This window comes from Scyliorhinus torazame, chromosome 9 (assembly GCF_047496885.1).
Source record: "Scyliorhinus torazame isolate Kashiwa2021f chromosome 9, sScyTor2.1, whole genome shotgun sequence".
NCBI classification, from domain to species: domain Eukaryota; kingdom Metazoa; phylum Chordata; class Chondrichthyes; order Carcharhiniformes; family Scyliorhinidae; genus Scyliorhinus; species Scyliorhinus torazame.
Genome location: NC_092715.1, coordinates 31,591,651 through 31,618,976, shown reverse-complemented (window position 1 = coordinate 31,618,976; position 27,326 = coordinate 31,591,651). Strand labels below are relative to the sequence as shown.

At 47.4% G+C, this 27,326-nt stretch overlaps 1 protein-coding gene across 1 annotated transcript in view; it reads right to left on the bottom strand.

The window, feature by feature from the left end:
* galntl6 (polypeptide N-acetylgalactosaminyltransferase like 6) overlaps window positions 1–27,326 on the bottom strand; it is a 1,697,721-nt gene that overhangs the window by 1,071,287 nt on the left and 599,108 nt on the right. The gene's annotated exons all lie outside the window — the stretch shown is intronic.

Sequence of the window (27,326 nt, the reverse complement as noted above, 5' to 3'; positions counted from 1 at the left end):
TGCTGATGGTACTGCACCCATTGAGGCGGAGTATCGTACAGCTGAGTGAAGGCAGGGGAAGCTTTACGAACTGGTGCTTACATGGGAGGACGACGGGCAACAAGGACAAGAGGATGGCTCTTGCCTGCCTCCTCACCTTCCTGATGTTGTGTCCCTCGATCAGACTCAGTGACTGTGGAAGGGAATCCTCCCCCACCCCCCGCATGGGTTTGTTTGTCGTAGAATCATAGAAGAATTCCTCCAGTGCAGAAGTTGGCCTGCACCGACCCTCTGAAAGAGCATCCTACCTAGGCCCACTCCCCCACCTTATCCCCGTAACCCACCCACCCTGCACATCATTGGAAACTAAGGGGCAATTTAGCATGGCCTATCCACCTGACCTGCACCTCTTTGGACTGTGGGAGGAAACCGGAACATCCGGAGGAAACCCATGCAGACACGGGGAGAACATGCAAACTCCACATAGATAGCTACCCAAGGCCAGAATTGAACCCGGTTCCCTGGTGCTGTGAGGCTAATAACAGTGCCACCGTGCCACTCCATGTGTGGCAATCTCCAGTGGGTTAATACAAGTGTTACTGAGATGATTGGAAATTGCTCATTTGAGGACCTCAATTGCTGTCAGGGCAGGACAGTTATCCATGGGCCTTCCAGTCATGCAATTAACTGGAGTAGAGGTACAAGGCAACAGATCTGCAACCACCCACCTGGTCATTTATTTAATTTTATTCTTTCAAGGGATGTGAACTAGGCCAACATTGATTGACCATCCCTAATTTCCCTTGAGAAGGTGGTGAGCTGTTTTCTTGAATCGCTGCAGTCCATGTGGTGTAGGTACCCCCACAGTGCTATTAGGGATGGAGTTCTAGGCTGTTGACCCAATGGCAGTAAAGTCAGGATGATGAATTGCTTTGAGGTGAATCTCTAGGTGGTGGTGTTCCCACATGTCTGCTGCCCTTGTCCTTCTAAATGATAGTGGTCATGGGTTTAGAATGTGCTGTCTAAGGAACTTGGTGAGTTCCAGCAGTGCATCTTGCAGATGGTACACGCGGCTGCCACTGTGCATCGGTGGTGGAGGAAATTTCCTCCTGATTCCCATTGACTGTAGTTTTTGTCGGGTTCCTTGATGCTACACTCGGTCAAATGTGGCTTTGGTGTCAAGGGCAGTCGCTTTCATCAAACCTCTGGAGTTCAGCTCTTTTGTCTATGTTTGAACCAATGTTGAAATGAGGTCAGGAGCTCAGTGGCTCTGGTGGAACCTAAACTGAGTGTCACAAAGCAGGTTACTGCTAAGCGAGTGCTGCTTGATAGCACTGTTGATGACCCCTTCCATCACGTCACTGATGACCATCTGTTCTGGTCCACCCACGTCGACACTACCATTAAGAAAGCACAACAATGCCTAGACTTCCACAGGAAACTAAGGAAATTCGGCATGTTCACACTGACTCTTGCCACCTTTCACAGATGCACCATAGAAAATAACCTATCTGGCTGCTAGTATGATATGGCAACTGCTCGGCCCAAGACCGCAAGAAACTTCAGAGAGTTGTGAACACAGCCCAGTCCATCACAGAAACCCGCCTCTCATCCATTGACTCCATTTACACCTCCCGCTGCCTGGGGAAAGCGGGCAGCATAATCAAAGACCCCTCCCACCTGGCTTACTCACTCTTCCAACTTCTTCCATTGGGCAGGAGATACAAAAGTCTGAGAACATGCAGGAACAGATTCAAATACAGCTTCTTCCCCGTTGTTACCAGACTCCTAAGTGGCCCTCTTATGAACTGACCTGATTAATACTACACACCTGTCTGCTTCACCTGATGCTGTGTTTATGTAGTTACATTGTATACCTTGTGTTGCCCTATTATGTATTTTCTTTTCTTTTCATGTACTTAATGATCTGTTGAGCTGTTCGCAGAAAAACACTTTTCACTGTACCTCGGTACACATGACAATAAACAAATCTAAACAAATCCAATCCAATCCAATTGAGTGTAGACTGATGGGCGATAATTGGCCAAGTCGGATTTGTCCATTTTTATATGTACAGCAATTTTACACATTGCTGTTGTACCTGGACTGGAACAGCTTGTCTAGTGGAGCAAGGCGTTCTAGAGCACATACACCTCCCACTACCAAATCTGTCAAGGTTGACAGCATTAACCTCCACCCATCGGGTGACATTTTGTGGCGTATTGGGGTTCTTAGCCATGGGATGGAAAGCTGGTGAGAGGCCCATGTTGCCTCTTTTAGAGAAGGCCAGGCACATTTTATGTCACTCAGGCCAGTGGCGGGCCTTCACACATGTTCAAGGACCAATCATAGACTGATAGCTCCTCTGTGCTTTGCAACGCTACTGGTTAGGTGACCTTACTACACCCACCTGAGGCCTTGGAAGGAGAAGGGACCCAGGTGAGTGATGGCAGGAGGGGATTCAGGGGTGAAAGGGTCACGGGGCAGGGGTGGGGAACAGGGTTTGTCAGCAAGCTCTTTGGGGGAGGGGGGAGGTGGAGCTTTTGACAGCGACGCTTAAGAGGCATCTTGACAAATACATGGTTAGAGTGGGGATAGAGGGATGTGGACGCTGGAAGGTGCAGAAGGTTTTAGTTTATACATGCATCATGATCGGCGCAGGCTTGGAGGGCTGAAGGGCCTATTCCTGTGCTGTAATGTTCTTTGTTCTTTTTTTGTTCTTTTTCAAGGGGCACCCCTCTTCCAGACGCCTGGTCCCTCAATTAGCTAGTGAGTGCCCTTGAATGATGGACTCCTCCTGGGAGCCTGCAAGCAAATGGGATTTGTTTGTTGTACTCAACCAGATCATTTAGTACACGAAAAGAAAAGAAAATACATAATAGGCAACATAAGATACCCAATGTAAATACATCGTCACTGGCATCGGGTGAAGCATACATGAAAAATGAAATGAAAATCTCTTATTGTCACAAGTAGGCTTCAATGTAGTTACTGTGAAAAGCCCCTAGTCGCCACATTCCGGCGCCTGTTCGGGGAGGCCGGCACGGGAATCATACTTGCGACAATAAAAGGTTGTTATTATTATTATTAGATGGTTTCTATATTAAACTACAGAACTCTCAAATACACAACTGCTCTAACTCATTCTTCACCATCTTGTCCCCGAATCCCAGAAGTCACATGATATACATATGACTGTTATGCGGTTCCCTCTAGTGGTAAGAAGCATTATCTTTAACTTGCTAACTCTTTACATCCCAGTCAATATACATATCATGACAATGGCAAAGGGAACAGAGGGATTCGGGTGGTGGGGAAGGGGATTGGGAGCAAAGTGGTAATGATTGGGAGGAAGGTTTTTGATTTTGATTTGATTTGATCTGAATTATTATTGTCAGAAGTCTTACAACACCAGGTTAAAGTCCAACAGGTTTGTTTCGATGTCACGAGCTTTCGGAGCGCTGCTCCTTCCTCCACCTGAGGAAGGAGCAACGCTCCGAAAGCTAGTGACATCGAAACAAACCTGTTGGACTTTAACCTGGTGTTGTAAGACTTATTACTGTGCTCACCCCAGTCCAACGCCGGCATCTCCACATCATGATTTATTTTTGTCACATGCATTAGTATACAGTGAAAAGTATTGCTTCTTGCATGCTGTACAAACAATGCATACCGTACATAGGGAAGGAAGGAGAGACTGCAGAATATAATGTTACAGTTATAGCAAGGTGTAGAGAAAAGATCAACTTAATACGAGGTAGGTCCATTCAAAAGTCTGATGGCAGCAGGGAAGAAGCTGTTCTTGAGTCGGTTGGTACGTGACCTCAAACTTTGGTATCTTTTTCCTGATGGAAGAGGTGGAAGAGAGTATGTCTGCAAGTAAGTTTGTGGGAGTATAAATAGACCAATTGGTCGAGGGAGCATGCCTGTAATGGCACCAATTTTAAGGGTGGTTGTCATGACTGATCTTTGAGATACAATGTGTATTGCACAGTTCCTATACGTTTGAACATTGCCGTTACCCCCCCACTAACCACACCAAATCCTCATTATCTTCCAATTCAGAGATTCAGAGGACTGGCATGGTTCAATTGAAAGATTCCTTCCGTTGCTCACAATGTCCATTCTCACAGTTTTGCGCAAATCTACAGCCCTGAGTGATCAATGACTCTGCAGCCGCGCTCTCTCTCTCTCTGTTCAAGTTGCCTCTTATGAAATCCAGCCCATAAATCATGCTTTCCGTCGGTGAGACGTCGATCCAGCTTTCCCATTGCCTCACTGCTCGTCAGCTTGACTAATGGCTGAGTATCCCTCTGCTTTATCACCCATGCAGTAAATCAGTCTGCTCACTTGTCTAATTTAAACACTATCGGCTACTCCTGATGTGATCGGACGCTGTTTTCCGCACTATTCCCCCTACCTCAGCACAGACAACCCACAGGCTTGGCAACATTGAATTTCCCTGGCGGTGTTAAAAAGCAATCTCAGATTCGATCACATTTGGTCTTGATTGACACTTAACCCGTGCCTCAGAACGTCCCAGCAGTGTTTCACTCACAGGTCAGGTGACGATGACCTGCCTGCTTGTCGCCTGCGCTAGCCGCTGGTGTTTTAATGCTCAGTACGAAGTCTTACAACACCAGGTTAAAGTCCAACAGGTTTGTTTCGATGTCACTAGCTTTTGGAGCGCTGCTCCTTCCTCAGGTGAATGAAGAGGTATGTTCCAGAAACATATATATAGACAAATTCAAAGATGCCAGACAATGCTTGGAATGCGACCATTAGCAGGTGATTAAATCTTTACAGATCCAGAGATGGGGTAACCCCAGGTTAAAGAGGTGTGAATTGTGTCAAGCCAGGACAGTTGGTAGGATTTCGCAGGCCAGATGGTGGGGGATGAATGTAATGCGACATGAATCCCAGGTCCCGGTTGAGGCCGCACTCATGTGTGCGGAACTTGGCGATAAGTTTCTGCTCGGTGATTCTGCGTTGTCGCGCGTCCTGAAGGCCGCCTTGGAGAACGCTTACCCGGAGATCAGAGGCTGAATGCCCTTGACTGCTGAAGTGTTCCCCTACTGGAAGGGAACATTCCCTTCCGGTTAGCGAGTTCTCGAATCTTGACACGTGTTTCGACAGCCAACTTGGTATCGGCCAGAGGCCACCTAGGAAAGTCCCTGGCTGCTCTCCAAAGGCACTTAACCAATTGCAGACACATGGAAAGGAAAGACATACAGGTCCTGATTGTTGGAGGTGAGAGTGGTGTAGCTTTAAATATGCAGATTAGCTCCCAGTGTCAGACTACACCGGCTGGGAGGCCCTGTTTTTTGGGGGGTTCTCCTCTGGCTCAGGAAGAGAAACTGCGCCCCCTTCAGAACCTCACAAGAATGCCCTCGGCCACCCTCTCCCGAAAGCCCCACTTTCAAAAGAATGGTTGCAAACTCTCGTTCCGGCTGAAAGAAAAACACTCAAAAGTCACAGAATTGACTGCAAGAGCAACATTAATGGGTCCGTAAGTTCCTCAGAGTGCCAATCTCTATTGGATTGCCACTCTGGATGAATTTACCCTCGCTGAAATCCCAAAGCCCTTGACTCACCCACCGTTCCTCCCTCATGCTGGGCGAGGTGGGAGCAGTGGCCCGTGCCCCCGGGCTGATTGGCGTGGGGTAACTGGGGTGTAGAGAGGTAAAACATGCCCCCTTTTTATGGCACTGGAGATTAGAGGGGTGGTGTGGTGGGTTCCATGGGGGGGGGGGGGGGGGGTGCTCACGTGGGTGGAAGGTGTCCCGTGTGCTGCTGGATCTGGCTGTTCAAATAGTTACTCTGGGGTTAGAAGTGATTTTTTGCTCTCTTTCTGGAGGTAAAATTGGCAGAACCACCCGAAGTTAGCGATTAATCGCTTCAGTCAGATGGTTCTCAGCACGGCTCAATTGCCCAGAGGAAGTTAGTGCTTCTGGGCAATTACTGGGGAAACCTTTACATGGGAATTTCCGAGAGGAATTTCCCAGTGCATCATAGTGGGACCCCCAAAATGCAATGCTGGGGAACCAGGATATTATCGGTCTTTAGGCAGCCTTGCTGGCTAACACCCGAGCATTCATGTCCAAATGCAGCAAGACCTGGACAATATCCAGGCTCGGGCTGACAAATAGCAAGTAACATGCGTGCCACACAAGTGCCAGGCAATGGCCATCCCCAACAAGAGAAAATCTAACCATCGCCCTTTGATATTAAATGGCATTACCATCACTGAATCCCCCACAATCAACATCCTGGGGGTTACCATTGATCAGAAACTGAACTGGTTCCAGCCATATAAATACTGTGGCTACAAGAGCAGGTCAGAGGCTAGGAATCCCGCAGCAAGTAACTCACCTTCTGACTCTTCAAAGACTGTCTCCCCCATCTACAAGGCACAAGTCAGGAGTGTGATGGAATACTCTCCACTTGCCTGGATGAGTGCAGCTCCAACAGCACTCAAGAAGCTCAACACCATCCAGGACAAAGCAGTCAGCTTATTTGCTCCCCCTTCCAGAAGCATTCAAACCCCCTACCACCGACGCACAGTGGCAGACGTGAGTGCCATCTACAAGATGCAATGCAGGAACTCACCAAGGCTCCTTAGGTGGCACCTTCCAAACCCACGACCAGGACCAACCTGACGGACAAGGGCAGCACACAAAGGGGAACGCCACCACCTGGAAGTTCCCCTCCAAACCACACGATATCCTGACTTGGAAATATATCACCGTTCTCTCATTGTCAACAACCTGCTTAATAACCTCCTTACCTTGCAGGTCAGCTGGGAGCGGGAGAGGGAGAGAGCCGGGACTTTGGAAACAGCGCGTGAGATTGAAAAAGCCCGGGAGCTGCGAGGCAGAGCGGACAGTTTAAAAGGTCGCGGCCTGGGTGAGGTAAGTACTGCTTAACAACTTCCTTACTTTGCAGGTCAGCTGTTCGTTTCGGGAGATCAGTTTTGGGAGCAGGCCTATTGGCTGACTGTAAATCAGGAAGGATACAAAGGGTGTGGCTGAAATGCCTTTAGAAACAGAGTGCTGGAGGCAAACAGAGTGTATCTGAGTTTGGGTAAGGCTGAGTTCGGGTAAGAGGGCTGTGAGGGCTGTGTTTTTTGGTGTTTGGGGGTGAGTTTCCAAAAAAAATAAATCCAATTAATTAAGTAAATTAATTAACTAGTTAAGGGAATTTGGTGCTCATCTTAAGGAGGTGCAGAGAAGCAGACCTGTGAAGGAGTCTTGGGAGCAATTACATCACAGCCAGCAGGTAAGTGATTGGCTTGTGACTGGTAAGTGATTTTTCTTTTCTCTCTTTGACTTTCTCTTAGCTGTGTAGTGTAGTTCAAATTTAACTTCAGGTTTAAGTCATGGCAGGAGAGCTCAGACCCGTGTCATGCTCCTCTTGTGAGATGTGGCAAGTCAGGGACCCTTCTCCTGTCCCTGACTCCTTCATTTGCAAGAAGTGTGTCCAACTGCAGCTCCTGTTAGACCGCTTGGTGGCTCTGGAGCTGCGGATGGATTCACTTTGGAGCATCCGCGATGCTGAGGAAGTTGTGGATAGCACATTCAGTGAGTTGGTCACACCGCAGATTAAAATTACTGAGGCAGATAGGGAATGGGTGACCAACAGACAGAGGAAGAGTAGGAAGGCAGTGCAGGGATCCCCTGCGGTCATCTCCCTCCAAAACAGATTTACCGTTTTGGAAACTGTTGGGGGAGATGGCTCACCAGGGGAAGGTGGCAGCAGCCAGGTTCATGGCACCGTGGCTGGCTCTGCTGCACAGAAGGGCGGGAAAAAGAGTGGCAGAGCTATAGTGATAGGGGATTCAATTGTAAGGGGAATAGACAGGCGTTTCTGCAGACGCAAACGAGAATCCAGGTTGGTATGTTGCCTCCCTGGTGCAAGGGTCAAGGATGTCTCGGAGCGGCTGCAGGGCATTCTGGAGCGGGGGGGGGGTGAACAGCCAGCTGTCATGGCGCATATAGGCACCAACAATATAGGTAAAAAATGGGATGAGGTCCTACAAGCTGAATTTAGGGAGTTAGGAGTTAAACTAAAAAGTAGGACCTCAAAGGTAGTAATCTCAGGATTGCTACCAGTGCCACGAGATAGTCAGAGTAGGAATGACAGGATAGCTAGGATGAATACGTGGCTTGAGAGATGGTGCAAGAGGGAGGGTTTCAAATTCCTGGGACATTGGGACCGGTTCTGGGGGAGGTGGGACCTGTACAAATCGGACGGTCTGCATCTGGGTGGGACCGGAACCAATGTTCTCGGGGGTGTGTTTGCTAGTGCAGTTGGGGAGGGTTTAAACTAATGTGGCAGGGGGATGGGAACCGATGTAGGAAGTCAGTGGGGACGGAAACAAAAGGCAGGAAGGGAGAGTGTGTAAAGCATGACCAGAGAAAGCAGGGCAGAGAGCAAGGAAAGTATACATTAAACTGCATTTATTTCAATGCAAGGGGCCTGACGGGCAAAGCGGATGAACTCAGGGCATGGATGGGCACATGGGACTGGGATATTATAGCTTGAACTGAAACATGGCTAAGGGAGGGGCAGGACTGGCAGCTCAATGTTCCAGGGTACAGATGCTATAGAAAGGATAGAACAGGAGGTAAGAGAGGAGGGGGAGGGGCGTTTTTGATTAGGGAGAACATTACGGCAGTACTTAGAGGGGATATATCCGAGGGTTCGCCCACTGAGTCTATATGGGTGGAACTGACAAATAAGAAGGGAGAGATCACCTTGATAGAACTGTACTACAGGCCCCCAAATAGTCAGCGGGAAATTGAGGAGCAAATATGTCAGGAGATTACAGATAGCTGCAAGAAAAATAGGGTGGTAATAGTAGGGGACTTTAACTTTCCCAACATTGACTGGGACAGCCATAGCATTAGGGGCTTGGATGGAGGGAAATTTGTTGAGTGTATTCAGGAGGAATTTCTCATTCAGTATGTGGATGGACTGACTAGAGAGGGGGCAAAACTTGACCTCGTCTTGGGAAATAAGGAAGGGCAAGTGACAGAAGTGTTAGTGAGGGATCACTTTGGGACAAGTGACCATAACTCCATTAGTTTTAAGATAGCTATGGAGAATGATAGGTCTGGCCCAAGAGTTAAAATTCTTAATTGGGGCAAGGCAAATTTTGATGGTATCAGACAGGAACTTTCAGAGGTAGATTGGGGGAGACTGTTGGCAGGCAAAGGGACGGCTGGTAAATGGGAGGCTTTTAAAAATGTGTTAACCAGGGTGCAGGGTAAGCACATTCCCTTTAGAGTGAAGGGCAAGGCTGGTAGAAGTAGGGAACCCTGGATGACTCGAGATATTGAGACTCTGGTCAAAAAGAAGAAGGAGGCATATGACGTACATAAACAACTGGGATCAAGTGGATCCCTTGAAGAGTATAGAGATTGTCGAAATAGAGTTAAGAGGGAAATCAGGAGGGCAAAAAGGGGACATGAAATTGCTTTAGCAAATAATGCAAAGGAGAATCCAAAGAGATTCTACAGATACATAAAGGGGAAAAGAGTAACCAGCGACAGAGTAGGGCCTCTTAAGGATCAACAAGGACATCTATGTGCAGAGCCACAAGAGTTGGGTGAGATCCTGAATGAATATTTCTCATCGGTATTCACGGTGGAGAAAGGCATGGTTGTTAGGAAACTAAGGGAAATAAATAGTGATGTCTTGAGAAGTGTGCATATTACAGAGGAGGAGGTGCTAGAAGTCTTAAAGCGCATCAAGGTAGATAAATCCCCGGGACCTGATGAAATGTATCCCAGGATGTTGTGGGAGGCTAGGGAGGAAATTGCGGGTCCCCTAACAGAGATATTTGAATCATCGGCAGCCACAGGTGAGGTGCCTGAAGATTGGAGAGTGGCGAATGTTGTGCCCTTGTTTAAGAAGGGCAGCAGGGAAAAGCCTGGGAACTACAGACCGGTGAGCCTAACGTCTGTAGTAGGTAAGTTGCTAGAAGGTATTCCGAGAGACAGGATCTACAAGCATTTAGAGAGACAAGGACTGATTCGGGGCAGTCAGCATGGCTTTGTGCGTGGAAAATCATGTCTCACAAATTTGATTGAGTTTTTTGAGGGGGTGACCAAGAAGGTAGATGAGGGCAGTGCAGTAGACGTTGTCTACATGGACTTTAGCAAAGCCTTTGACAAGGTACCACATGGTAGGTTGTTGCAGAAGGTTAAAGCTCACGGGTCCAGTGTGAGGTTGCCAATTGGATTCAAAATTGGCTGGACGACAGAAGACAGAGGGTGGTTGTAGAGGGTTGTTTTTCAAACTGGAGGCCTGTGACCAGTGGTGTGCCTCAGGGATCGGTGCTGGGTCCACTGTTATTTGTGATTTATATTAATGATTTGGATGAGAATTTAGGAGGCATGGTTAGTAAGTTTGCAGATGACACCAAGATTGGTGGCACAGTGGATAGTGAAGAAGGTTATCTAGGATTGCAATGGGATCTTGATCAATTAGGTCAGTGGGCCGACGAATGGCAGATGGAGTTTAATTTAGATAAATGTGAGGTGATGCATTTTGGCAGATCGAATCAGGCCAGGACCTACTCAGTTAATGGAATGGCGTTGGGGAGAGTTATAGAACAAAAAGATCTAGGAGTACAGGTTCATAGCTCCTTGAAGTTGGAGTCGCAGGTGGACAGGGTGGTGAAGAAGGCATTCGGCATGCTTGGTTTCATTGGTCAGAACATTGAATACAGGAGTTGGGACGTCTTGTTGAAGTTGTACAAGATATTGGTACGGCCACACTTGGAATACTGTGTGCAGTTCTGGTCACCCTATTATAGAAAGGATAGTATTAAACTAGAAAGAGTGCAGAAAAGATTTACTAGGATGTTGCCGGGACTTGATGGTTTGAGTTGTAAGGAGAGGCTGGATAGACTAGGACATTTTTCCCTGGAGCGTAGGAGGCTTAGGGGTGATCTTTTGGGGTCTATAAAATAATGAGGGGCATAGATAAGGTAGATAGTCAACATCTTTTCCCAAAGGTAGGGGAGTCTAAAACTAGAGGGCATAGGTTTAAGGTGAGAGGGGAGAGTTTCAGAAGGGCCCAGAGGGGCAATTTCTTCACTCAGAGGGTAGTGAGTGTCTGGAATGGGCTGCCAGAGGTAGTAGTAGAGGCGGGTACAATTGTGTCTTTTAAAAAGCATTTAGATAGTTACATGGGTAAGATGGGTATAGAGGGTTATGGGCCAAGTGCGGGCAACTGGGACTAGCTTAATGGTAAAAACTGGGCGGCATGGTCTGGTTGGGCCGAAGGGCCTGTTTCCATGCTGTAAACTTCTATGATTCTATGATTGTCATTGGATCAAAGTCTTGGAACTCAACAACAGCACTGTGGGGGCACCACGCCACATGGTCTGCAGCGATTCAAGAAGGTGGCTCGCCACCTCCTCCTCAAGGTCAATTAGGGATGGGCAACAAATGCTGGCCTAGCCAGCGATACCCACATTCAATGAATGAATAAAACAAAATTTACTGTCTGATCCTCCAGGTGAGGTGACCCCATTTGTGGTGCACATTACAGTACTGTATTCAATCCTCAAATCCACAGCTCATGACTTTTGTGTCCCATCCTCCCCCCCCTTCAACACCCCATTACTCAACTGATGGTGGATCTATTGGGGATTGGGCATGACTCTGGGAAAACCTAAGGCCCAGCCGCTAAGAAAGCGGGGTCTCCAAGTCCAGGTTCATCAATACTGTACGCATCCCCTCCCCTTTAAAATTGAGATCATGACGTGAGATCCGCTTTGGGAGTCTGGGAGTTGAAGTTACTGCATTCTGACCAAAAGAGATTCTTTTCCAACTTCATTTCTTACAGCTTCAGAATTTGCATCTTTATGAAGCCAAGACGATTTCCAAATTTGAAAACACCTGAGGAAGGATGTTCTTGCTGTGGACGGAGTGCAGCGGAGTTTACCAGGCTGATTCCTGGGATGGCGGGACTGTCATATAAGTAGAGACTAAATCGGTTACCATTATATTCATTGGAGTTTAGAAGAGTGAGAGGGGATCTCATAGAAACGTATAAAATTCCAACAGGATTAGACAGGGTGGATTCAGAAAGAATTTTCCCGATGTTGGGGGAGTCCAGAACTAGGGGGTCATAGATTGAGGATAAGGGGTAACTCTATTATGACTGAGGTGAGGGAGAAATTTCTTCACCCAGAGAGCGGTGAATCTGTGGAATTCACTACCACAGAAAGTAGTTGAGGACAAAATGTTGCGTAATTTCAAGAAGGAATTAGATATAGCTCTTGGGGCTAAAGGAATCAAGGGATATGGGGCGGGTGGGAGGTGGGTATTGAACTTGATGATCAGCCATGATCATAATGAATGGTGGAGAAGCTTAAAGGTGTAGCCACCTGAGTTGGCCACTTCCCGACTTAAAATGGAGAACCGCAAAGGCTGAAGGGAAATTCAGCCAACACAGTCAAAGACTAGCAAATACAGAAATCATGTATATTGGAACCTGCGAAACAACCAGACTGCACCGAAACCAGCAGCCATCTGCATAGTAATGCAGCAGCCATCTACATAGTAAATTGCGATTCCAAGGCACAATGGCAACAGTTAAGGTAAATAAAGCCAAGCCAGACTCCTCGGCGCCAGCAGGAGCCAAGACAAAGGAAGGCCAACGGACACTTTAGGGACCGCCCAGCGATCAGGGAACCGCTCCAGCATTGGAGAAATCGATCGAAGTGATCAGGAAGTAGTCCAATCACTTGGAACCAGGTACGGGGTCCGCCCCGAAGGGTGGGAAGCCCCTGGGGACTATGAAGTAAAGCCCTCAAGTTCAAATTGTCCTTCTTTGGCAGGGTCACTCAGCAACTTGAACCAACCCTTGACAGTGACCTGTCTTGTTGCCTCCAAGCAAGTAAGTCTCAAGTCAGCACTCGCTACGAGATAGGCGCTCCTAGCTACCAGTCCATACCAGCTTTTGAATCCTGCAGACTCAGGACCTGAACGAAAGGTCATTTGTTCCCCTGACCTGGTGGGCCAGTCCGAAGCTAAGTATAGGCCTTTTAGTGATAGGAATAGCCTAGAAAGTAGAGTTTATGCATGAGTAGCGATTTACTGTGTATAATAAATGTGTTTTGATTTGAATCTTACTAATTGGTGTGTTGAGTTATTGATCATTACTTGTACTTGAACCTCGTGGCGGTATCATAAAGATACCTGGCGACTCTAGAGCAAAGGTTAAACAAACAGAGCAAATTACAATTTAAGAGCCAACCAAAAGTTAGCAACAAAGGGCAGAATGGCCTCCTCCTGCTTCTATTTTCTTTGTGTGTTTCTATGTATAGTGTCTTACAACACATCAGCTGGCTGTTTGACACAACTGGTAAGCACCAGCAATTGTGCTCCACACATGTCTCCTCTTGTTATGTTCTGTGTTGTGGCCGTGGTAAAGATGCATACAGAAAATCTAGTTCTTTGATTGGTAAGATAGTTTATTAACAAAATTAACATGTGGAAAGGTAACTAATGAACTATATTACAAATGGTAACAAATAAGTGAATTCTCCTGGAGCTACTTTTTTATTTATTATAAATTTAGCGTCCCCAATTCATTTTTTCCAATTAAGGGGCAATTTAGCAAAGCCAATCCACCTATCATGCACATCTTTGGGTTGTGGGGGCGAAACCCATGCAAACACAGAGAGAATGTGCAAACTCCACATGGACTGTGACCCAGAGCCGGGATCGAACCTGCGACCTTGACTCCGTGAGGCAGCAGGGCTAACCCACTGCGCCACCGTGCTGCCCTTTCCTGGAGCTACTTCTGATGTGACTGTCCTCTAGTACGACCTACTACCCCCTGCCCGATTTGTGGAATCAACATGGTGGATCCCCACCTGCTGGTTATAGAGTCATAGATGTTTACAGCATGGAAACAGACCCTTCGGCCCAGCTTGTCTATGCCGCCCAGTTTCTATCACTAAGCTCGTCTCACTTGCCCGCATTTGGCCCATATCCCTCCAGAACCACCCTGCCCATGTAACGATCTAACTGCTTTTTAAAAGACAAAATCGTACCCGCCTCCACCACTGCCTCTGCAGCCCGTTCCAGAGGCTCATCATCCTTTGTGTGAAGAAATTTCCCCTCTGGTCTCTTTTGTATCTCTCCCCTCTCACCTTAAACCTATGCCCTCTCGTTCTAGACTCCTCTACCTTTGGGAAAAGATGTTGACTATCTACCTTATCTCTGTTCACATTATTTTATAGGCTTCTATAAGCCTCCTGCTCTCCATGGAAAAAGAGCCCAGCCTATCCAGCCTCTCCTTATAACTCAGAACATCCAGTCCTGGTAGCATCCTCGTAAATCTGGTAGCATTCTCATAAATCCTCGGAGGTCGTACATACAATTATATACCTTGATATGCATATACCTTGATATGCATATATATATTACCACACCTCTCATCTCTCTTCTTCTCACCTTATCACCATATCCTTCTATTTATTCCCTCATGTGTTTTTCAAGTTTTCCCTTAAAGGCATCTCTGCTATTTTCCTCAGCTATTCCTCATGGTAGCGCTTTTCACATTCTTACCACTCATGGCCTATCAATTCTTTTCTGAAATTCACTATTCAATTTATTAATAATCAGCTCATACTTCTGACCTCTAGTTCTGGGTACCACCAGCAGTAGAAATATATTCTCCATGCCAACTTTATCAAGGAGGAGGGAATACAATAAGGTCTAAATTCGGATCACGGTGCATGCCAGTGAACGCATGGAATGTGGTAAATTAAGTTGGTGACCTGCGTATAGGAGTGTGATGCTGTGGTGATAACAGCGACCAAGCTCAAGAAAGGGGTGGAACGGGTGCAGAATATTCCTGGATGAAAGTAATTCAGGAAAACTAGGGAAGGGAAGAAAGGAGGAGAGGTGGCAGCACTGATTAAGGATAATATGACAGTGGTGGGGAGCGAAGATGTCCTAGAGAGCTCAAGGACAACACCTACTTGGTTAGAGCTAAGAAAGAATAGAGGTCCCATTACACTACTGGGTACAATTTCTAAGACATCAACTAATGGAAAGAAAAAAGAGGAGTAAATCTGCAAGGAAATTACAAAGAGATGTGAAAAGTATAGATTATATAACAGGGACTTTAACAACTGGAAAATCAATAGTGCAAAGGGCAGAGGAGGGAGAACTTTCTAAAGTATCTTCAAGAGAATTTTCTACATCCATATGTTTTCAGTCCAACGATGAATGGAACATCACTGGATCTTGAGAATGAAGTGGGACAAGTAGTTAAAGGCTCATTAGGGAAATGTTCGGACAGTGATCAGGCGCAGCGGTATTTTTTAATAATCTTTATTGTCACAAGTAGGCTTACATTAACACTGCAATGAAGTTACAGTGAAAAGCCCCTAGTCGCTACACTCCGGCACCTGTTCGGTACACGGAGGGAGAATCCAGAGTGTCCAATTCACCTAACAGCACGTCTTTCAGGTCATGTGGGAGGAAACTGGAGCATCCGGAGGAAACCCACGCAGACACGGGGAGAACGTGCAGATTTCGCACAGACAGTGACCCAAGTCGGGAATCGAATCTGGGACCCTGGCGTTGTGAAGCAAAGGTGCGAACCACTGTGCTACTGTGCCGCCATATTGTCACTGTACTACTAATCCAGAGGCCTAGTGTGATGCTCTGGGGGCCCGGGATACACGGTATTGGGTTCGAATCCCACCACAGCAGATGGTGAAATTCGAATTCAATATTTTTAAAAAAAATACGGAATTAAGAGTCTGATGTTCACCATAATGTTAATAATAATAATAATCTTTATTGTCACAAATAGGCTTACATTAACACTGCAATGAAGTTACTGTGAAAAGCCCCTTGTCGCCACATTCCGACGCCTGTTCAGATACACGGATGGATTTATTTATTGTCACGTGTACCGAGGTACAGGGAAAAGTATTTTTCTGCGAGCAGCTAATTAGGTACATGAAAAGAAAAGGAAATAAAAGAAAATACATAATAGGGAAACACAAGGTACACAATGTAACTATATAAACACCGGCATCGGATGAAGCATACAGGGGTGTAGTGTTAATGGGGTCAGTACACAGAGGGAGAATTCAGAATGTCCAAATTACTTAACAGCATGTCTTTCGGAACTGTGGGAGGAAACCAGAACACCCGGAGGTAACCCACAAAGACACGGGAAGAATGTGCAGACTCCACACAGACAGTGACCCAAGCCGGGAATCGAACCTGGGACCCTGGAGCTGTGAAGCAACAGTGCTACCCACTGTGCTGCCGTGCTGCCATGAAACCACCATTGTCAATTGTTGCAAAACCCCATCTGGTTCACTAATATCCTTTAGGGAAGGAAATCTGCTGTCCTTACCCAGTCTGGCCGACATGTGACTCCATAGCCACAGTAATGTGGTTGACTCTTCGCTGCCCCCTGAAATGGCCCAGCAAACCATTCAGTTCAAGGGCAATTAGGGATGGACGAAACAGCCGTCGGGAAGGATGTCACGCAGCAAAGCCAGATAAATGTGGTGAGAAACCAATAGTTAGGGAGGCAGTTAAGAATATTTTGCACGCTGCTGAATGTATTCAAATGCACCTCCTGGAATTACCTGATGATGAGAGGAATCATGGGTCATCAGATCCCTGACAAGTGAGTGCTGGTGATGTTGAAGCAAAACGTCTCTCCGTGACGGATGGGCAGCCATTTTGCAGCCACATGAGGACAGAAGGGGTTGCGAGTTTACAGGCTGAGGCACATAGATTTTGGGGGGAGGGGCTGCCGGTACAATCTGAGCGGCATGTATTGGCCCTTCAAAACCAGGGCCAAAAGCCAGTTTCAGGGCTAAAATCAGACAAAGGAGATCACAAACCTGTTGAACACATGAGTGGCGGAGGAGCAGGGCCCCGGGAAACACCTGCCAGCACCGGAGGCACCATTGATGGAGAAGCAGGAACAGCAAGAGTGGCTCTCAACCCAATGTAGTTGACAGGGCCCCATGTGTCACTTCTCCGAATTGTGATCACGGTTGACCAGCTCCTTCCCAACCGCTTGGGAACCTCAGCCCTTGATTTCCTGATCTGCTGGTGGGACCCCAGTCGTCTGGATTGTCACAGCCTTGGAATAAGGAGCTGGATTCTCTGTTTTTGGGACTATGTCCCCACGCCGGCATCAAAACTGTGGATTTTCACACCAGAAAAGCTGGTGTGAAAGGGCCACATATTCCTAGCCCTGCAGGGGGCTAGCAGGGACCCGGCTTAAATCTAGCAGCTTTTGCAGCAGAAATGGGCCCCCGCATTTCTGGGTCGGAGGCTGTGCATGCACGCGGAGGTGGCCTCCAGCGGCCGCGCAGTGCTCCATGGCAGACTCAGACCGCGGAGCTGGATCCTGAAAATAGACCCCCCCCCCATTCGGCCGTGCGCCCGACCCTGACCGCCCACCCAAATATTGCCAGGCCGCGTATAAGGGCCCCCCCCTGAGGCCGCAGCCGCCACGCTAGTATCCCGACCGGCAGGACATTAGATCCACACCGTCGGGAGTCTGGCCGGTCGGGGGGGCGCAGAATGGCAGAAAGGGCCTCCAGCAATGGCCCCAGGTAGGTGCTAGGCGGCGTGGCATACTCTCTGAGTACACCGCTTTTCGGGGCCCGGAGAATCGGGGAACCGGCGCCGGTCCCGATTCCGCGTGAGGAAATGAATTCTCCGCCCGGGCGCCAACCGCGGTTTTGACGTCGGGGTGCGGAGAATCCAGCCCAGGGTTCATCCATTGAGGGTTGCGGTGAGGAGAAGTTTCCTCACTCAGAAGATTTGCGAACCTTTGGAATTCTCTACCCAAGCACACTGAGCATGCTCAGTCACTGAGCATATTCAAGGCAGAGACTGGTGGATTTTCGAACATCAAGGGAATTAAAGGAAAGGGATAATGCAGAAAAGTGGAGTTGAGGTAGAAGGTCGGCCAAATGAATCAAATTTTTCATCCTCTTATAATAAATAAGTTAATTTGGAAGGTGGTGGTTGCTGCTTGTTGTGAGTTAGGAATTTAGATTGTGGGATAATGAGCACAATAAAATATGGTGATGTTGAGTGAGTGTCCTTCTAAGATACCTTCTGGAAGTAATGTTTTCGGTGTGCACAAGTCGCCATTATCATTCCTAACTTGGAAGTATTTGGGTTGCAGTATTCTGCCAAGTGGGCCTCCTCATCTGTTTTTTCTACTCTTAGGTCAGTGGCATGCCCAGTTCTGATCCATTTATACTCCCAGGTGATATATAGCATTAGTTTTAACAAAATGGAAATTATTTCAAAGTGCAACGCGAGCTACAGTCGACACTCCATTCATAATGAAGTTCGAACAGTGAAAGTCCCCCCTAGGTTACCAACCAATTTAGTGCAGACTCTTCCGCAAACTACCAAAGTAATAATATTGCCTTTGTGATTAATGTGCAGAATTATTTAGCTGTGACAGTTTAGCTACTTCTGTCAAATCTGTTAATAAATATCATGGATTCAGCTTTAATGCACTACGTGTTAAACATATTGATTGCACCATGGGAGAGATCTGTTATATGGGAGAAAAATATCAAATGTTTCTCAGTCCAGCAAATCAAACTCTGCTGTTCCAGGTAAAGCAGCCACTGTGACTTTTCCATCGCTTCAGCATTTTTAGAAAAAAAACTGGCAGGGGAAAAAATGCACAACATATAACACAACGGGAACCTTGGGCGCAATTCAACTAATGGGGAACAAGTCCCAGAGCTAGCGGATTTAGCCATGTGTTTTCCAGTGCTCTCAGTGCCGAGAAATACATGGCTATTCAACGCCACTGGTGGTTGCGAGGGGCCACGGAGGGGAATGTGTGGCCAAGACAGCACATAGCCCTGCTTTGTACACTGGGGAGCTCTGCTCGCCAGAACTACCCAGTGTACCCGAGGTCCCCGAAGTGAGCCCCGACACCCCCGCCCAAAATCATGATGAGAGGGTCCCTGGCCAGCTGGCAGTGCCAGACTGGCACCCAGGATGCACTGTCAGGGTGCCAAGCTGGCACTGCCAAGTTGCCAGGCTGGCAGTGCCAGGGTTCCCAGGTGGCGCCAACAGTGCCAGGGCAGCATCCTGCCCAAAGAGCATTCAGCTGGGGGTCTCCAATCCCCTGGGAGACACCCACAAGTGCCATTCCGTCTGGTCCCCATTCGTAGAGACCAGTACCAAACTGCACTCGCCCAAGTTCTCCGAGGCAAAGGGAATGAATCCCAAAGCTTCAGGTACCTCGGGAATCTGCAGATTAGAGTGAGGCTAGCTGTCTCGCTCTAATTTGCAGATTTTCCAAAAATGATCCCTTACACAATGGGTGGGATTTACATCGTAACATCTCTCGAGATCGGATTGGCTCCAGCGAGGCGTGCGAGCCAAGTAGATTCTGGGAGTGGCATCATCCGGCTTTTACAGCGACGCAACACCCCGGCGCGCTGCTTATTGGGCACAGCATGGTCATTGGATCGCGCCCCTTACGTTTTCTTCAGCACCTCAACTTCAGCATCCAGTGTGGATTCACACGGATGTTGCAATGAAAGACTGGAGAATGGGCCCTTTGATTCCATGTAAGTAAGGAATGAGTGATGTGATAGTGGATTCCAAGATTCTGAAGGGCTATGAAGAAATATAGAGAAATAGATTCCTTCCGCTAGTTCATGGGCAGCACGGTAGCACAGTGGTTAGCACTGTTGCTTCACAGCGGCAGGGTCGCAGGTTAGATTCCCGGCTTGGGTCACTGTCTGAGTGGAGTTTGCACGTTCTCCATGTGGGTTTCCTCCGGATGCTCCGGTTTCCTCCCACAAGTCCCGAAAGACGTGTTGGCAGGTGAACTGGACATTCTGAATTCTCCCTCTGTGTACCCGAACAGGCGCCGGACTGTGGCGACTAGGGGCTTTTCACAGTAACTTCATTGCAGGGTTAATGTAAGCCTATTTGTGACAATAATAAAGATTATTATTATTATGGGAAACCAATAGGAGAAACCGAAATGATCGCAAAATTAATTTAAGCGGAGACAATAGCCGAGGTTTCTTCAAGCAGAAAATGATTAACGTGTGGAATTCTCGGCTACCATTTGTTGAAGAGAAAGAAAGGTCTTCTCTCAACCTGGAGCCAGGAGGAAAGGTGTGTGGTGGTACGGGGCGGGGTGCCGTGAGACTACTTATACCTCTCCTCTTGAAATCCTTCAATGTCACCGAGAGCTTAAACTGGACCAAAGAGTGGGAGCATGAATTGGATCATTCCCATTTCTGCCACTGTCCTTTCATGTCACCAAATTGTACTAGCCTTTGCTTGTTGCTGAAGCAAGGAATCCTTGACGATGAATATGACTGCCATTTTGTGCACTATTGCCCTCTGGTGGCTGGGAGTCCATTCCCATGTGGGTGGAGCTATTTTGCATTGCTTGTACTGCTTGGTTGCATTGAAGCTCAGTGTTTTTGCTTCACCGCTGTTGATATTATCACCCGGTTTACAGGCCAGCTGGAAACTGGTGTAGGGTTTAGGTGATGTCTTCTATCTGAACTGAAACAAATCAAATCAGTGGAAGAGGATTTAAGCTGAGTTGGAAAGGGGTGAAGAAGTGACAATTTGAGCCTGGGGGATAAAGAACATGGGGAGTAAAGCGAATGGATTTGAAGCAGAAGATTTACATCAACAAATTGTGTGAAAATATTGTCAGGGAATAAAGAAGGTGAAAAAAAAGATTGAGGTTATTAGACGATAAACAAACTGCTGTCGAAGCGGTCGAATAAGTTAAACCAATGAAATGAGAAAATTAGGAAAGAAGTATTGCTATTACTTAGGCCTGTATTTTTAGGATGATGAGCACTCGCAAGCCTAAAAATTGAGATTGGGCGGGAAAAGGCCATTAAGTGGTAATTAAGTGGCCATGTAAGGGCCTTAATAAGGGCAAATGCGTGCTTCCTGTCCGAGGTCCTGTCTGCCCCACCGTCAATTTGCGTCTGGGTCGGGGTGGGCGGGATGTCGGATGGAATCCCATCCACGCAATTTTACTCTCCCCACCCTGCCTGAGACCCTCCCAGGAGGAGAGGGTAGAATTCTGGCCTTGGGGTTTAGCAGTTTGGGGTTTAGCGTACTGATATGCCATCAATGAACACACGACGAGTGGTGAACGTAACTGAGGCGTTAATAGACTAAACTGAAAGCCTCCTGGCCTCAGATCCTGAACTGGATCGGAGGCGGAGACCAGCCACCTTTATACCGGGTCCGAGGGGAGGCAGAGCCATCGGGCAGTGGTTTACCACATTCCATATAATACAGTGGCCATTTACCACAATACACATATTATACATCACAGTGGTTTACCACACGTACATCTGTGACCAAAGGATTAAAAACCAAATTAGGGAGTTAGACGCATCAGTATATGGAGGGCTACGATCTAGTAGCCAAAATGGAGGCATGGCTTTGGATGGGACTATGAGTAAATGGCCTCAGTATTGCGCCGAGTGACAAAGTGGGTACTCATCACTGACGTTGAAAGAGGTTGGCCTCAGAAGTCCAGCAATCTCTAATGCATGGATTTTACCTTTCCAGATTTCAATTTCATTCTGCAGATGAGAACAGAAGGATGTCGAGGAAAGATCCTTGGGAGACACTGGTAACATCGATGCGAGAGAGGAAGAGAAGGCATTGCAAGTGGTTCTGTGGCTGCAATTAGATATGGAGAATGGAAGCAGGTGATTGCGGTTCCAGCCAATTGGAAGACAGTGGAGAGGCGTTTGCGATGGACTGTGTGGTGAATCCTAAGTTTACCCTCGTCACTGTCACACGAAATGACATTGGCGGCTTAAGTGAGAGCGGATTGGGGGGATTTCAGGCATGGAGTTCCATAGAATCCCCGCAGTGCAGAAGGAGGCCATTCAGTCCATCAAGTCTGCACCGACTCTCTGAAAGAGCACCCTACGGAGGCCCACTCCCCCTCCCTATCCTCGTAACCCCATCTAACCTGCACATCTTTGGACACTAAGGGCAATTTATCATGGCCAACCCACCGAACCTGCATAACTTTGGACTGTGGGAGGAAACCGGAGTACCCGGAGGAAGCCCACGCAGACAAAGGGAGAACGTACAAATTCCACACAGACAGTCACCCAAGGCCAAAATTGAACCTGGGTCCCTGGCGCTGTGGGGCAGCAGTGCTAACCACTGTGCCACCGTGAAAGATGGACAGATTTGTGAATCAATTGTTAGCAAGACATTGAACAACATTCCCCATAATTTGGGGGGCCTGGATTAGCAGTAGTTATTACTCAGATCACTTTTAAAAGCCTAGTTACACCTCATCAAACAAGACTGAACTTTCTATGGGGTTTCGAAAAGCAATAATAGAAAAAGGGCAAGTTCTTGCCATACCAGCTGATTTCACTGATTGTGGGCTCCTGCGGGGGAGGGGGTGAAATGTTCCCACAGCATAACCTGTGGTGGAACAGTTAATCAAAGATCCCTCCCACCCGGCTTACTCAATCTTCCAACTTCTTCCATCGGGCAGGAGATACAAAAGTCTGAGAACACGCACGAACAGACTCAAAAATAGCTATTTCCTCATTGTTACTGGACTCCTGAATGACCCTCGTATGGACTGATGGACTTACGGACTGATCTGATCTCTTCACACATCTTCTCTACTGAGTAGTACTACCCTCCTGTATGCTCCACCTGATGACCTGTGTCTATGTATTCACATTGTGTATTTTATGTTTGCTCTATTATGCATTTTCTTTTCATGTACTAAATAATCTGTTTGAGCTGCACGCAGAACAATACTTTTCACTGTACCTCGGTACACGAGACAATAAACAAATCCAATCCAGTGTATGACAGACCACGATTTCAGGATTTCCAATAAGCTACTTCTGCTAAATCATGACGACGTGGCCAGATTCAAAGTTTTTTAATGGCCGCTAGCACTCAGAGCTCACCGCCAGAAAACCCAGACAAATGTGCACCGAAGAGGAAATAAATTTCGTTAATTCTTGCACGGGATGTGGGTGTCATTGGTAAGGCCGGCATTTGTTACCCATCCCAAATTTGTCTTGGTTTGTATGGTTTGGGGAGGCCATCTACGAGTCAACCACATTAAAGTAGATCTGGGGCGAAATTCTCCCCCAACGGCACGATGTCCGCCGACTGGCGCCAAAGACGGCGCCAATAAGACGGGCATCGCGCCGGCCCAAAGGTGCGGAATGTTCCGCATCTTTGGGGGCCGAGCCCCAATATTGAGGGCCACATGCCACCTAGATGCTGCTGTGGAATTTGAACCAGTGCCCCTCGAGCATTAGCCTGGGCCACTGGAGTGTGAGAACAGTAACATTACCACTACACCACCATCTCCCCCTTTGCACATCCATTACTCCTGTCCTCGCTGGCTGCTCGTTCCCCCCTCAAAACGCATTAAATTCAAAAAGCTTTTATCCTCAACTTTGCTGCATGTTCTTCACCCGCCGAGTATCTCTGCCATCTCCTCCAGTTTTACAACCTCGGCAAAAGTACTGCTCCTCTAACTTCGGAGCCCTTTTCGCTCCGCTAGACTATTTTGAAACTTTCATCCTACTTTCTGGAACATGTTACCAAAAGGCTGTGAACCTACAGGGGAAGTGAAGCAGCACAGTGGAAGAAAACGTTTCAGGAAGTGCATTGTGAGGGTGCGTTCAGAACCATAGAAAAGGTACGGCACCGAAGGAGGACATTTGGCCCATCCTGACTCTGCCAGCCCTAGGGCACCCAGGTGCCCTTTCTATTCCCACCTTCCTGCACACGGCTCTTTAGTTTGCTGCACTTTATCCTGCAGGCATCGCATCAGTACGAACAGGAAGATGGCTCAAGATTGGAGTCGGATTAAATGAACTACTAATTGATTCTCGACGAGACTGAAGCTTTACCATCGGGTTTAAGGCGCAGTTAAGCTTTGAACTCGCGTCACTGATTTGCAATAAGGAGTCTGACCGTGCCGGTCCCGTGTGATAGAGTTTAACACACAGCTCTGTCACTTGGTTCAATGAAGGCAACTAAGTTCAGACTGAAATAAATTAACACAGCAAACCTAAATGGAATCTTGTCACCCATTAAAATAAGGTGATCCTTGGGGAAAGAGAATCTGCATTCGCTGAAGACTGGTAAATAAAAGGAGTGTTACCCTGACAGCACTCAAAATCAGGGACGTTAATAGGTTGTCTAAAAATTGGAAACTCTTCAGGCTGCCAAGTGTGCATGTATCACCTGCCATCTTTCTTGTCATGTTCTGCCATCTGTTGTGACCTTACATGCTCTGCGTGGCACATTGTTGGAGAGGTTAATAATTACTGTGAGTGCTTGAGAGGCTGTGTTCCTCTGTAAGCACAAAGAGGTGAGCTGGTACAAAGCTGAGCATCTAACGTCAATTATTGCAGAGTGCAGCTTGGTAGGTTTATCATCGAGCCACCAGAACTGTACACACACCCGGTTGGAGACTTGGGCCTTGACGTTAAACCTTGCCACGCACAAGCTCACAACCTCCCCCCAACTCACCCATAGATAGAGAAAGTCGGGTCAGAGGTTAATGTGTTAAACATGGATAACGCGACTGCAGTGCTTCACTCAGGTGCCCCCCACCTCTCCCCCCCCCCCCCCCCCCCCCCCCCGCACCTTTATCTGGGTGTCTGACTGTCCCACTGTGGGGAGATGAGGTGCTTAATGGATCTATTTAAATTTGGGCTGCGGAAGCATTCGGGAAATGTGGCTATGAAAGGGGGCTGCCAGTTCCACGAGGTGAAGGCCTTTTACAGCACTCCTTGTGGGCCGAGTGGCAGGACTGCTCACCTCGAATCCCTAAAGGAAGGCATTAGCCTCCCCCAACTCTGCATGGCCATTTTGAGTTACCGACCTCCCTTCCGTCTGCTGATTGGGGCCTTTCTTCCTCCATTGACAGTCACAGGCTCTCTCCTTCCTCCCAAAGCTGCACTTTTTCTCCCGTCCTCCTTCCTGATTATGGCTTTTTACTATTCCCTCCTCCCCCACTCCTGAATGGCGGAGGCCGCCCCCTTTGCGAGTGACCCTTGCCGCAGAGGTACCTATGTCTCAACATAGATACAATACTTCAATTACAATACAACGTACTGAATTCCACAAGCTGATCAAGCCATCTCCAAAGCTCATCCCTCTTATGACTGGGACTCATTTTCTTTGCTCAAATCACAAACTAATAATACAATCGCAAAAACAAAACAAGTCTTAGTGCCGAGCTAAATAAATTCCAATGGGCTGGATTCTCTGGTTCCCCAGCCGTGTGTTTCTCAGTGAGATTACTAGCGACGGGATTCAAAATAGCACATTCCTGGTTTAGAGGGAAAGCTGCCCACAGAAATTAATAGCTGGCCTCACTCATTGATTTCTTTCGGTGAGGTCCCAAAGTGTGTCGACTAGAGCAGGTCTGATCCTGGTGGATTTGTTAGAATAGCCAAGGTATCCTTTTGGAGAGTTACATACTCCTTTGGATATGACCACGGGACACCTTTGGGAAAGCTAAGGTACCTTTTGGCACAGGTCAGTGCTCTTTGTGGTTGTTAAAAGTAGATATGATTTTGGGTAGAAAGTGCATTAAAAAGCATTGGAACTGCCACCTGTCAGAGAACGGTCAAGCTGTCAACAACTGTCAATGCTGTCAAAGAACTATCAGAACTCATTGACCTATCAATGCTCCTCAGAGCGGTCAAGCTATCAAATGTGTAACAGCAGGGCTTTAAATTCTTTATTAAAAAGTGTGGAATTTACAACAGTGTGATATTTAACTTTGTTGACATCGATCTGAGGGTTGTCATTTCTGATATGTGCTGCATGACCAATGTTACGACTTCACATTATCACATTGGGGTGCCTGCTAAGTGTGCCTACTCTACTTATAGAGTAGGAATATTTGTTCTCATAAGAGATTAGTTGAATTAATGTTAATATGTGGAATATTTTTATCAATTAGGTTTTTTTTTAAAATAGTGACATCATCAATAGCGCATAACTTTATTTTATGTCCGCATGGCTCATGAGGTTAGGCCCATGGTGGATACTAGGTGAGTTGGCATGGCGGGGGTAAGGGAAAAGGGTGGTGGGTAGGGAGCATGGAGTTGGCATAGGGTCTGTTGATGAGCAGAGGGCATGGATTGGCATAGGGTGATGGGGTGTGTACAGGGGCACAGGGTGGCATATGGAGTATGAGATAGAGGGATGAGTCGGAACATGAGGTGGCATGGATGGGGCATGGGGAGTGTGCGAGCTGTGAGGGGTGAAGGGTTGTGTTTTTGTTTTGTTCATCAACAAATTGCTGGAGCTCCGAGGCAGGCCTTGCACCCCGCCCACTCGAACACCCGGCAGCCTCTCCACATGTTCCAGGCACGTTGGGTCCAGCATTTAAACCAGCCTACCCCCCGGAATGAAAACGTCTGCTTCCTGACCTCTTGTTCATGGGTCGGATTGCCGGAGCCAGGAAATGCCCCTTCTCCACACTCCCAGCCCTGGTGAAAATCTGGGCCTAAATGTGAACATCTGGCTATATTGCAAATGCATATTGTGACCAAATAACTCTGAGGCCAGAGATCAAAACACCAGTTTAATGCTGATACATTATCCCTCATTAAGATATTTTTTTCTGATTTCTATACATTGAGGCATGATCCTGCTTTGATTGGTTGGGGACACACTCAAGTCTGGATGACAAGATTGTTGATTCGAGCTGAAAGCCAGCAATCAAAGCCATCACCTCAGGTAACATTCGGACAAAAGAATCTCAGTGTGTGCTGCAGAATGTCTGCTCACTTAACAAATCACTGCAATTCAAAAAGGAATTCAGAGTCTGAAGAATTTTGAAAATATTTCAATACAAGAAAGTGATATATAATTGTAAGTGTTTTTTTTATTATTCATTCATGGGGATCTGGGTTTTGCTGCCTGGACCTGCATTTATTGGCCATCCCTAACTTCTCTTGAACTGACTGGCTTGTTTGACCATTTCAAAGGGCATTTGCTGTGGATCTGGAGTCACATGTAGGCCAGATCAGGTAAGAATGGCAGATCTCCTTCCCTAAAAGGACTTTAGTGAATCAGATGTTTTTTTATGACATGTTCTTTTCGGTTTTTATTGAGTTCAAATGTCATCATCTGCCATGGTGGGATTAGGGCAGCACGGTAGCATTGTGGATAGCACAATTGCTTCACAGCTCCAGGGTCCCAGGTTCGATTCCGGCTTGGGTCACTGTCTGTGCGGAGTCTGCACATCCTCCCGGAGTCTGCACATCC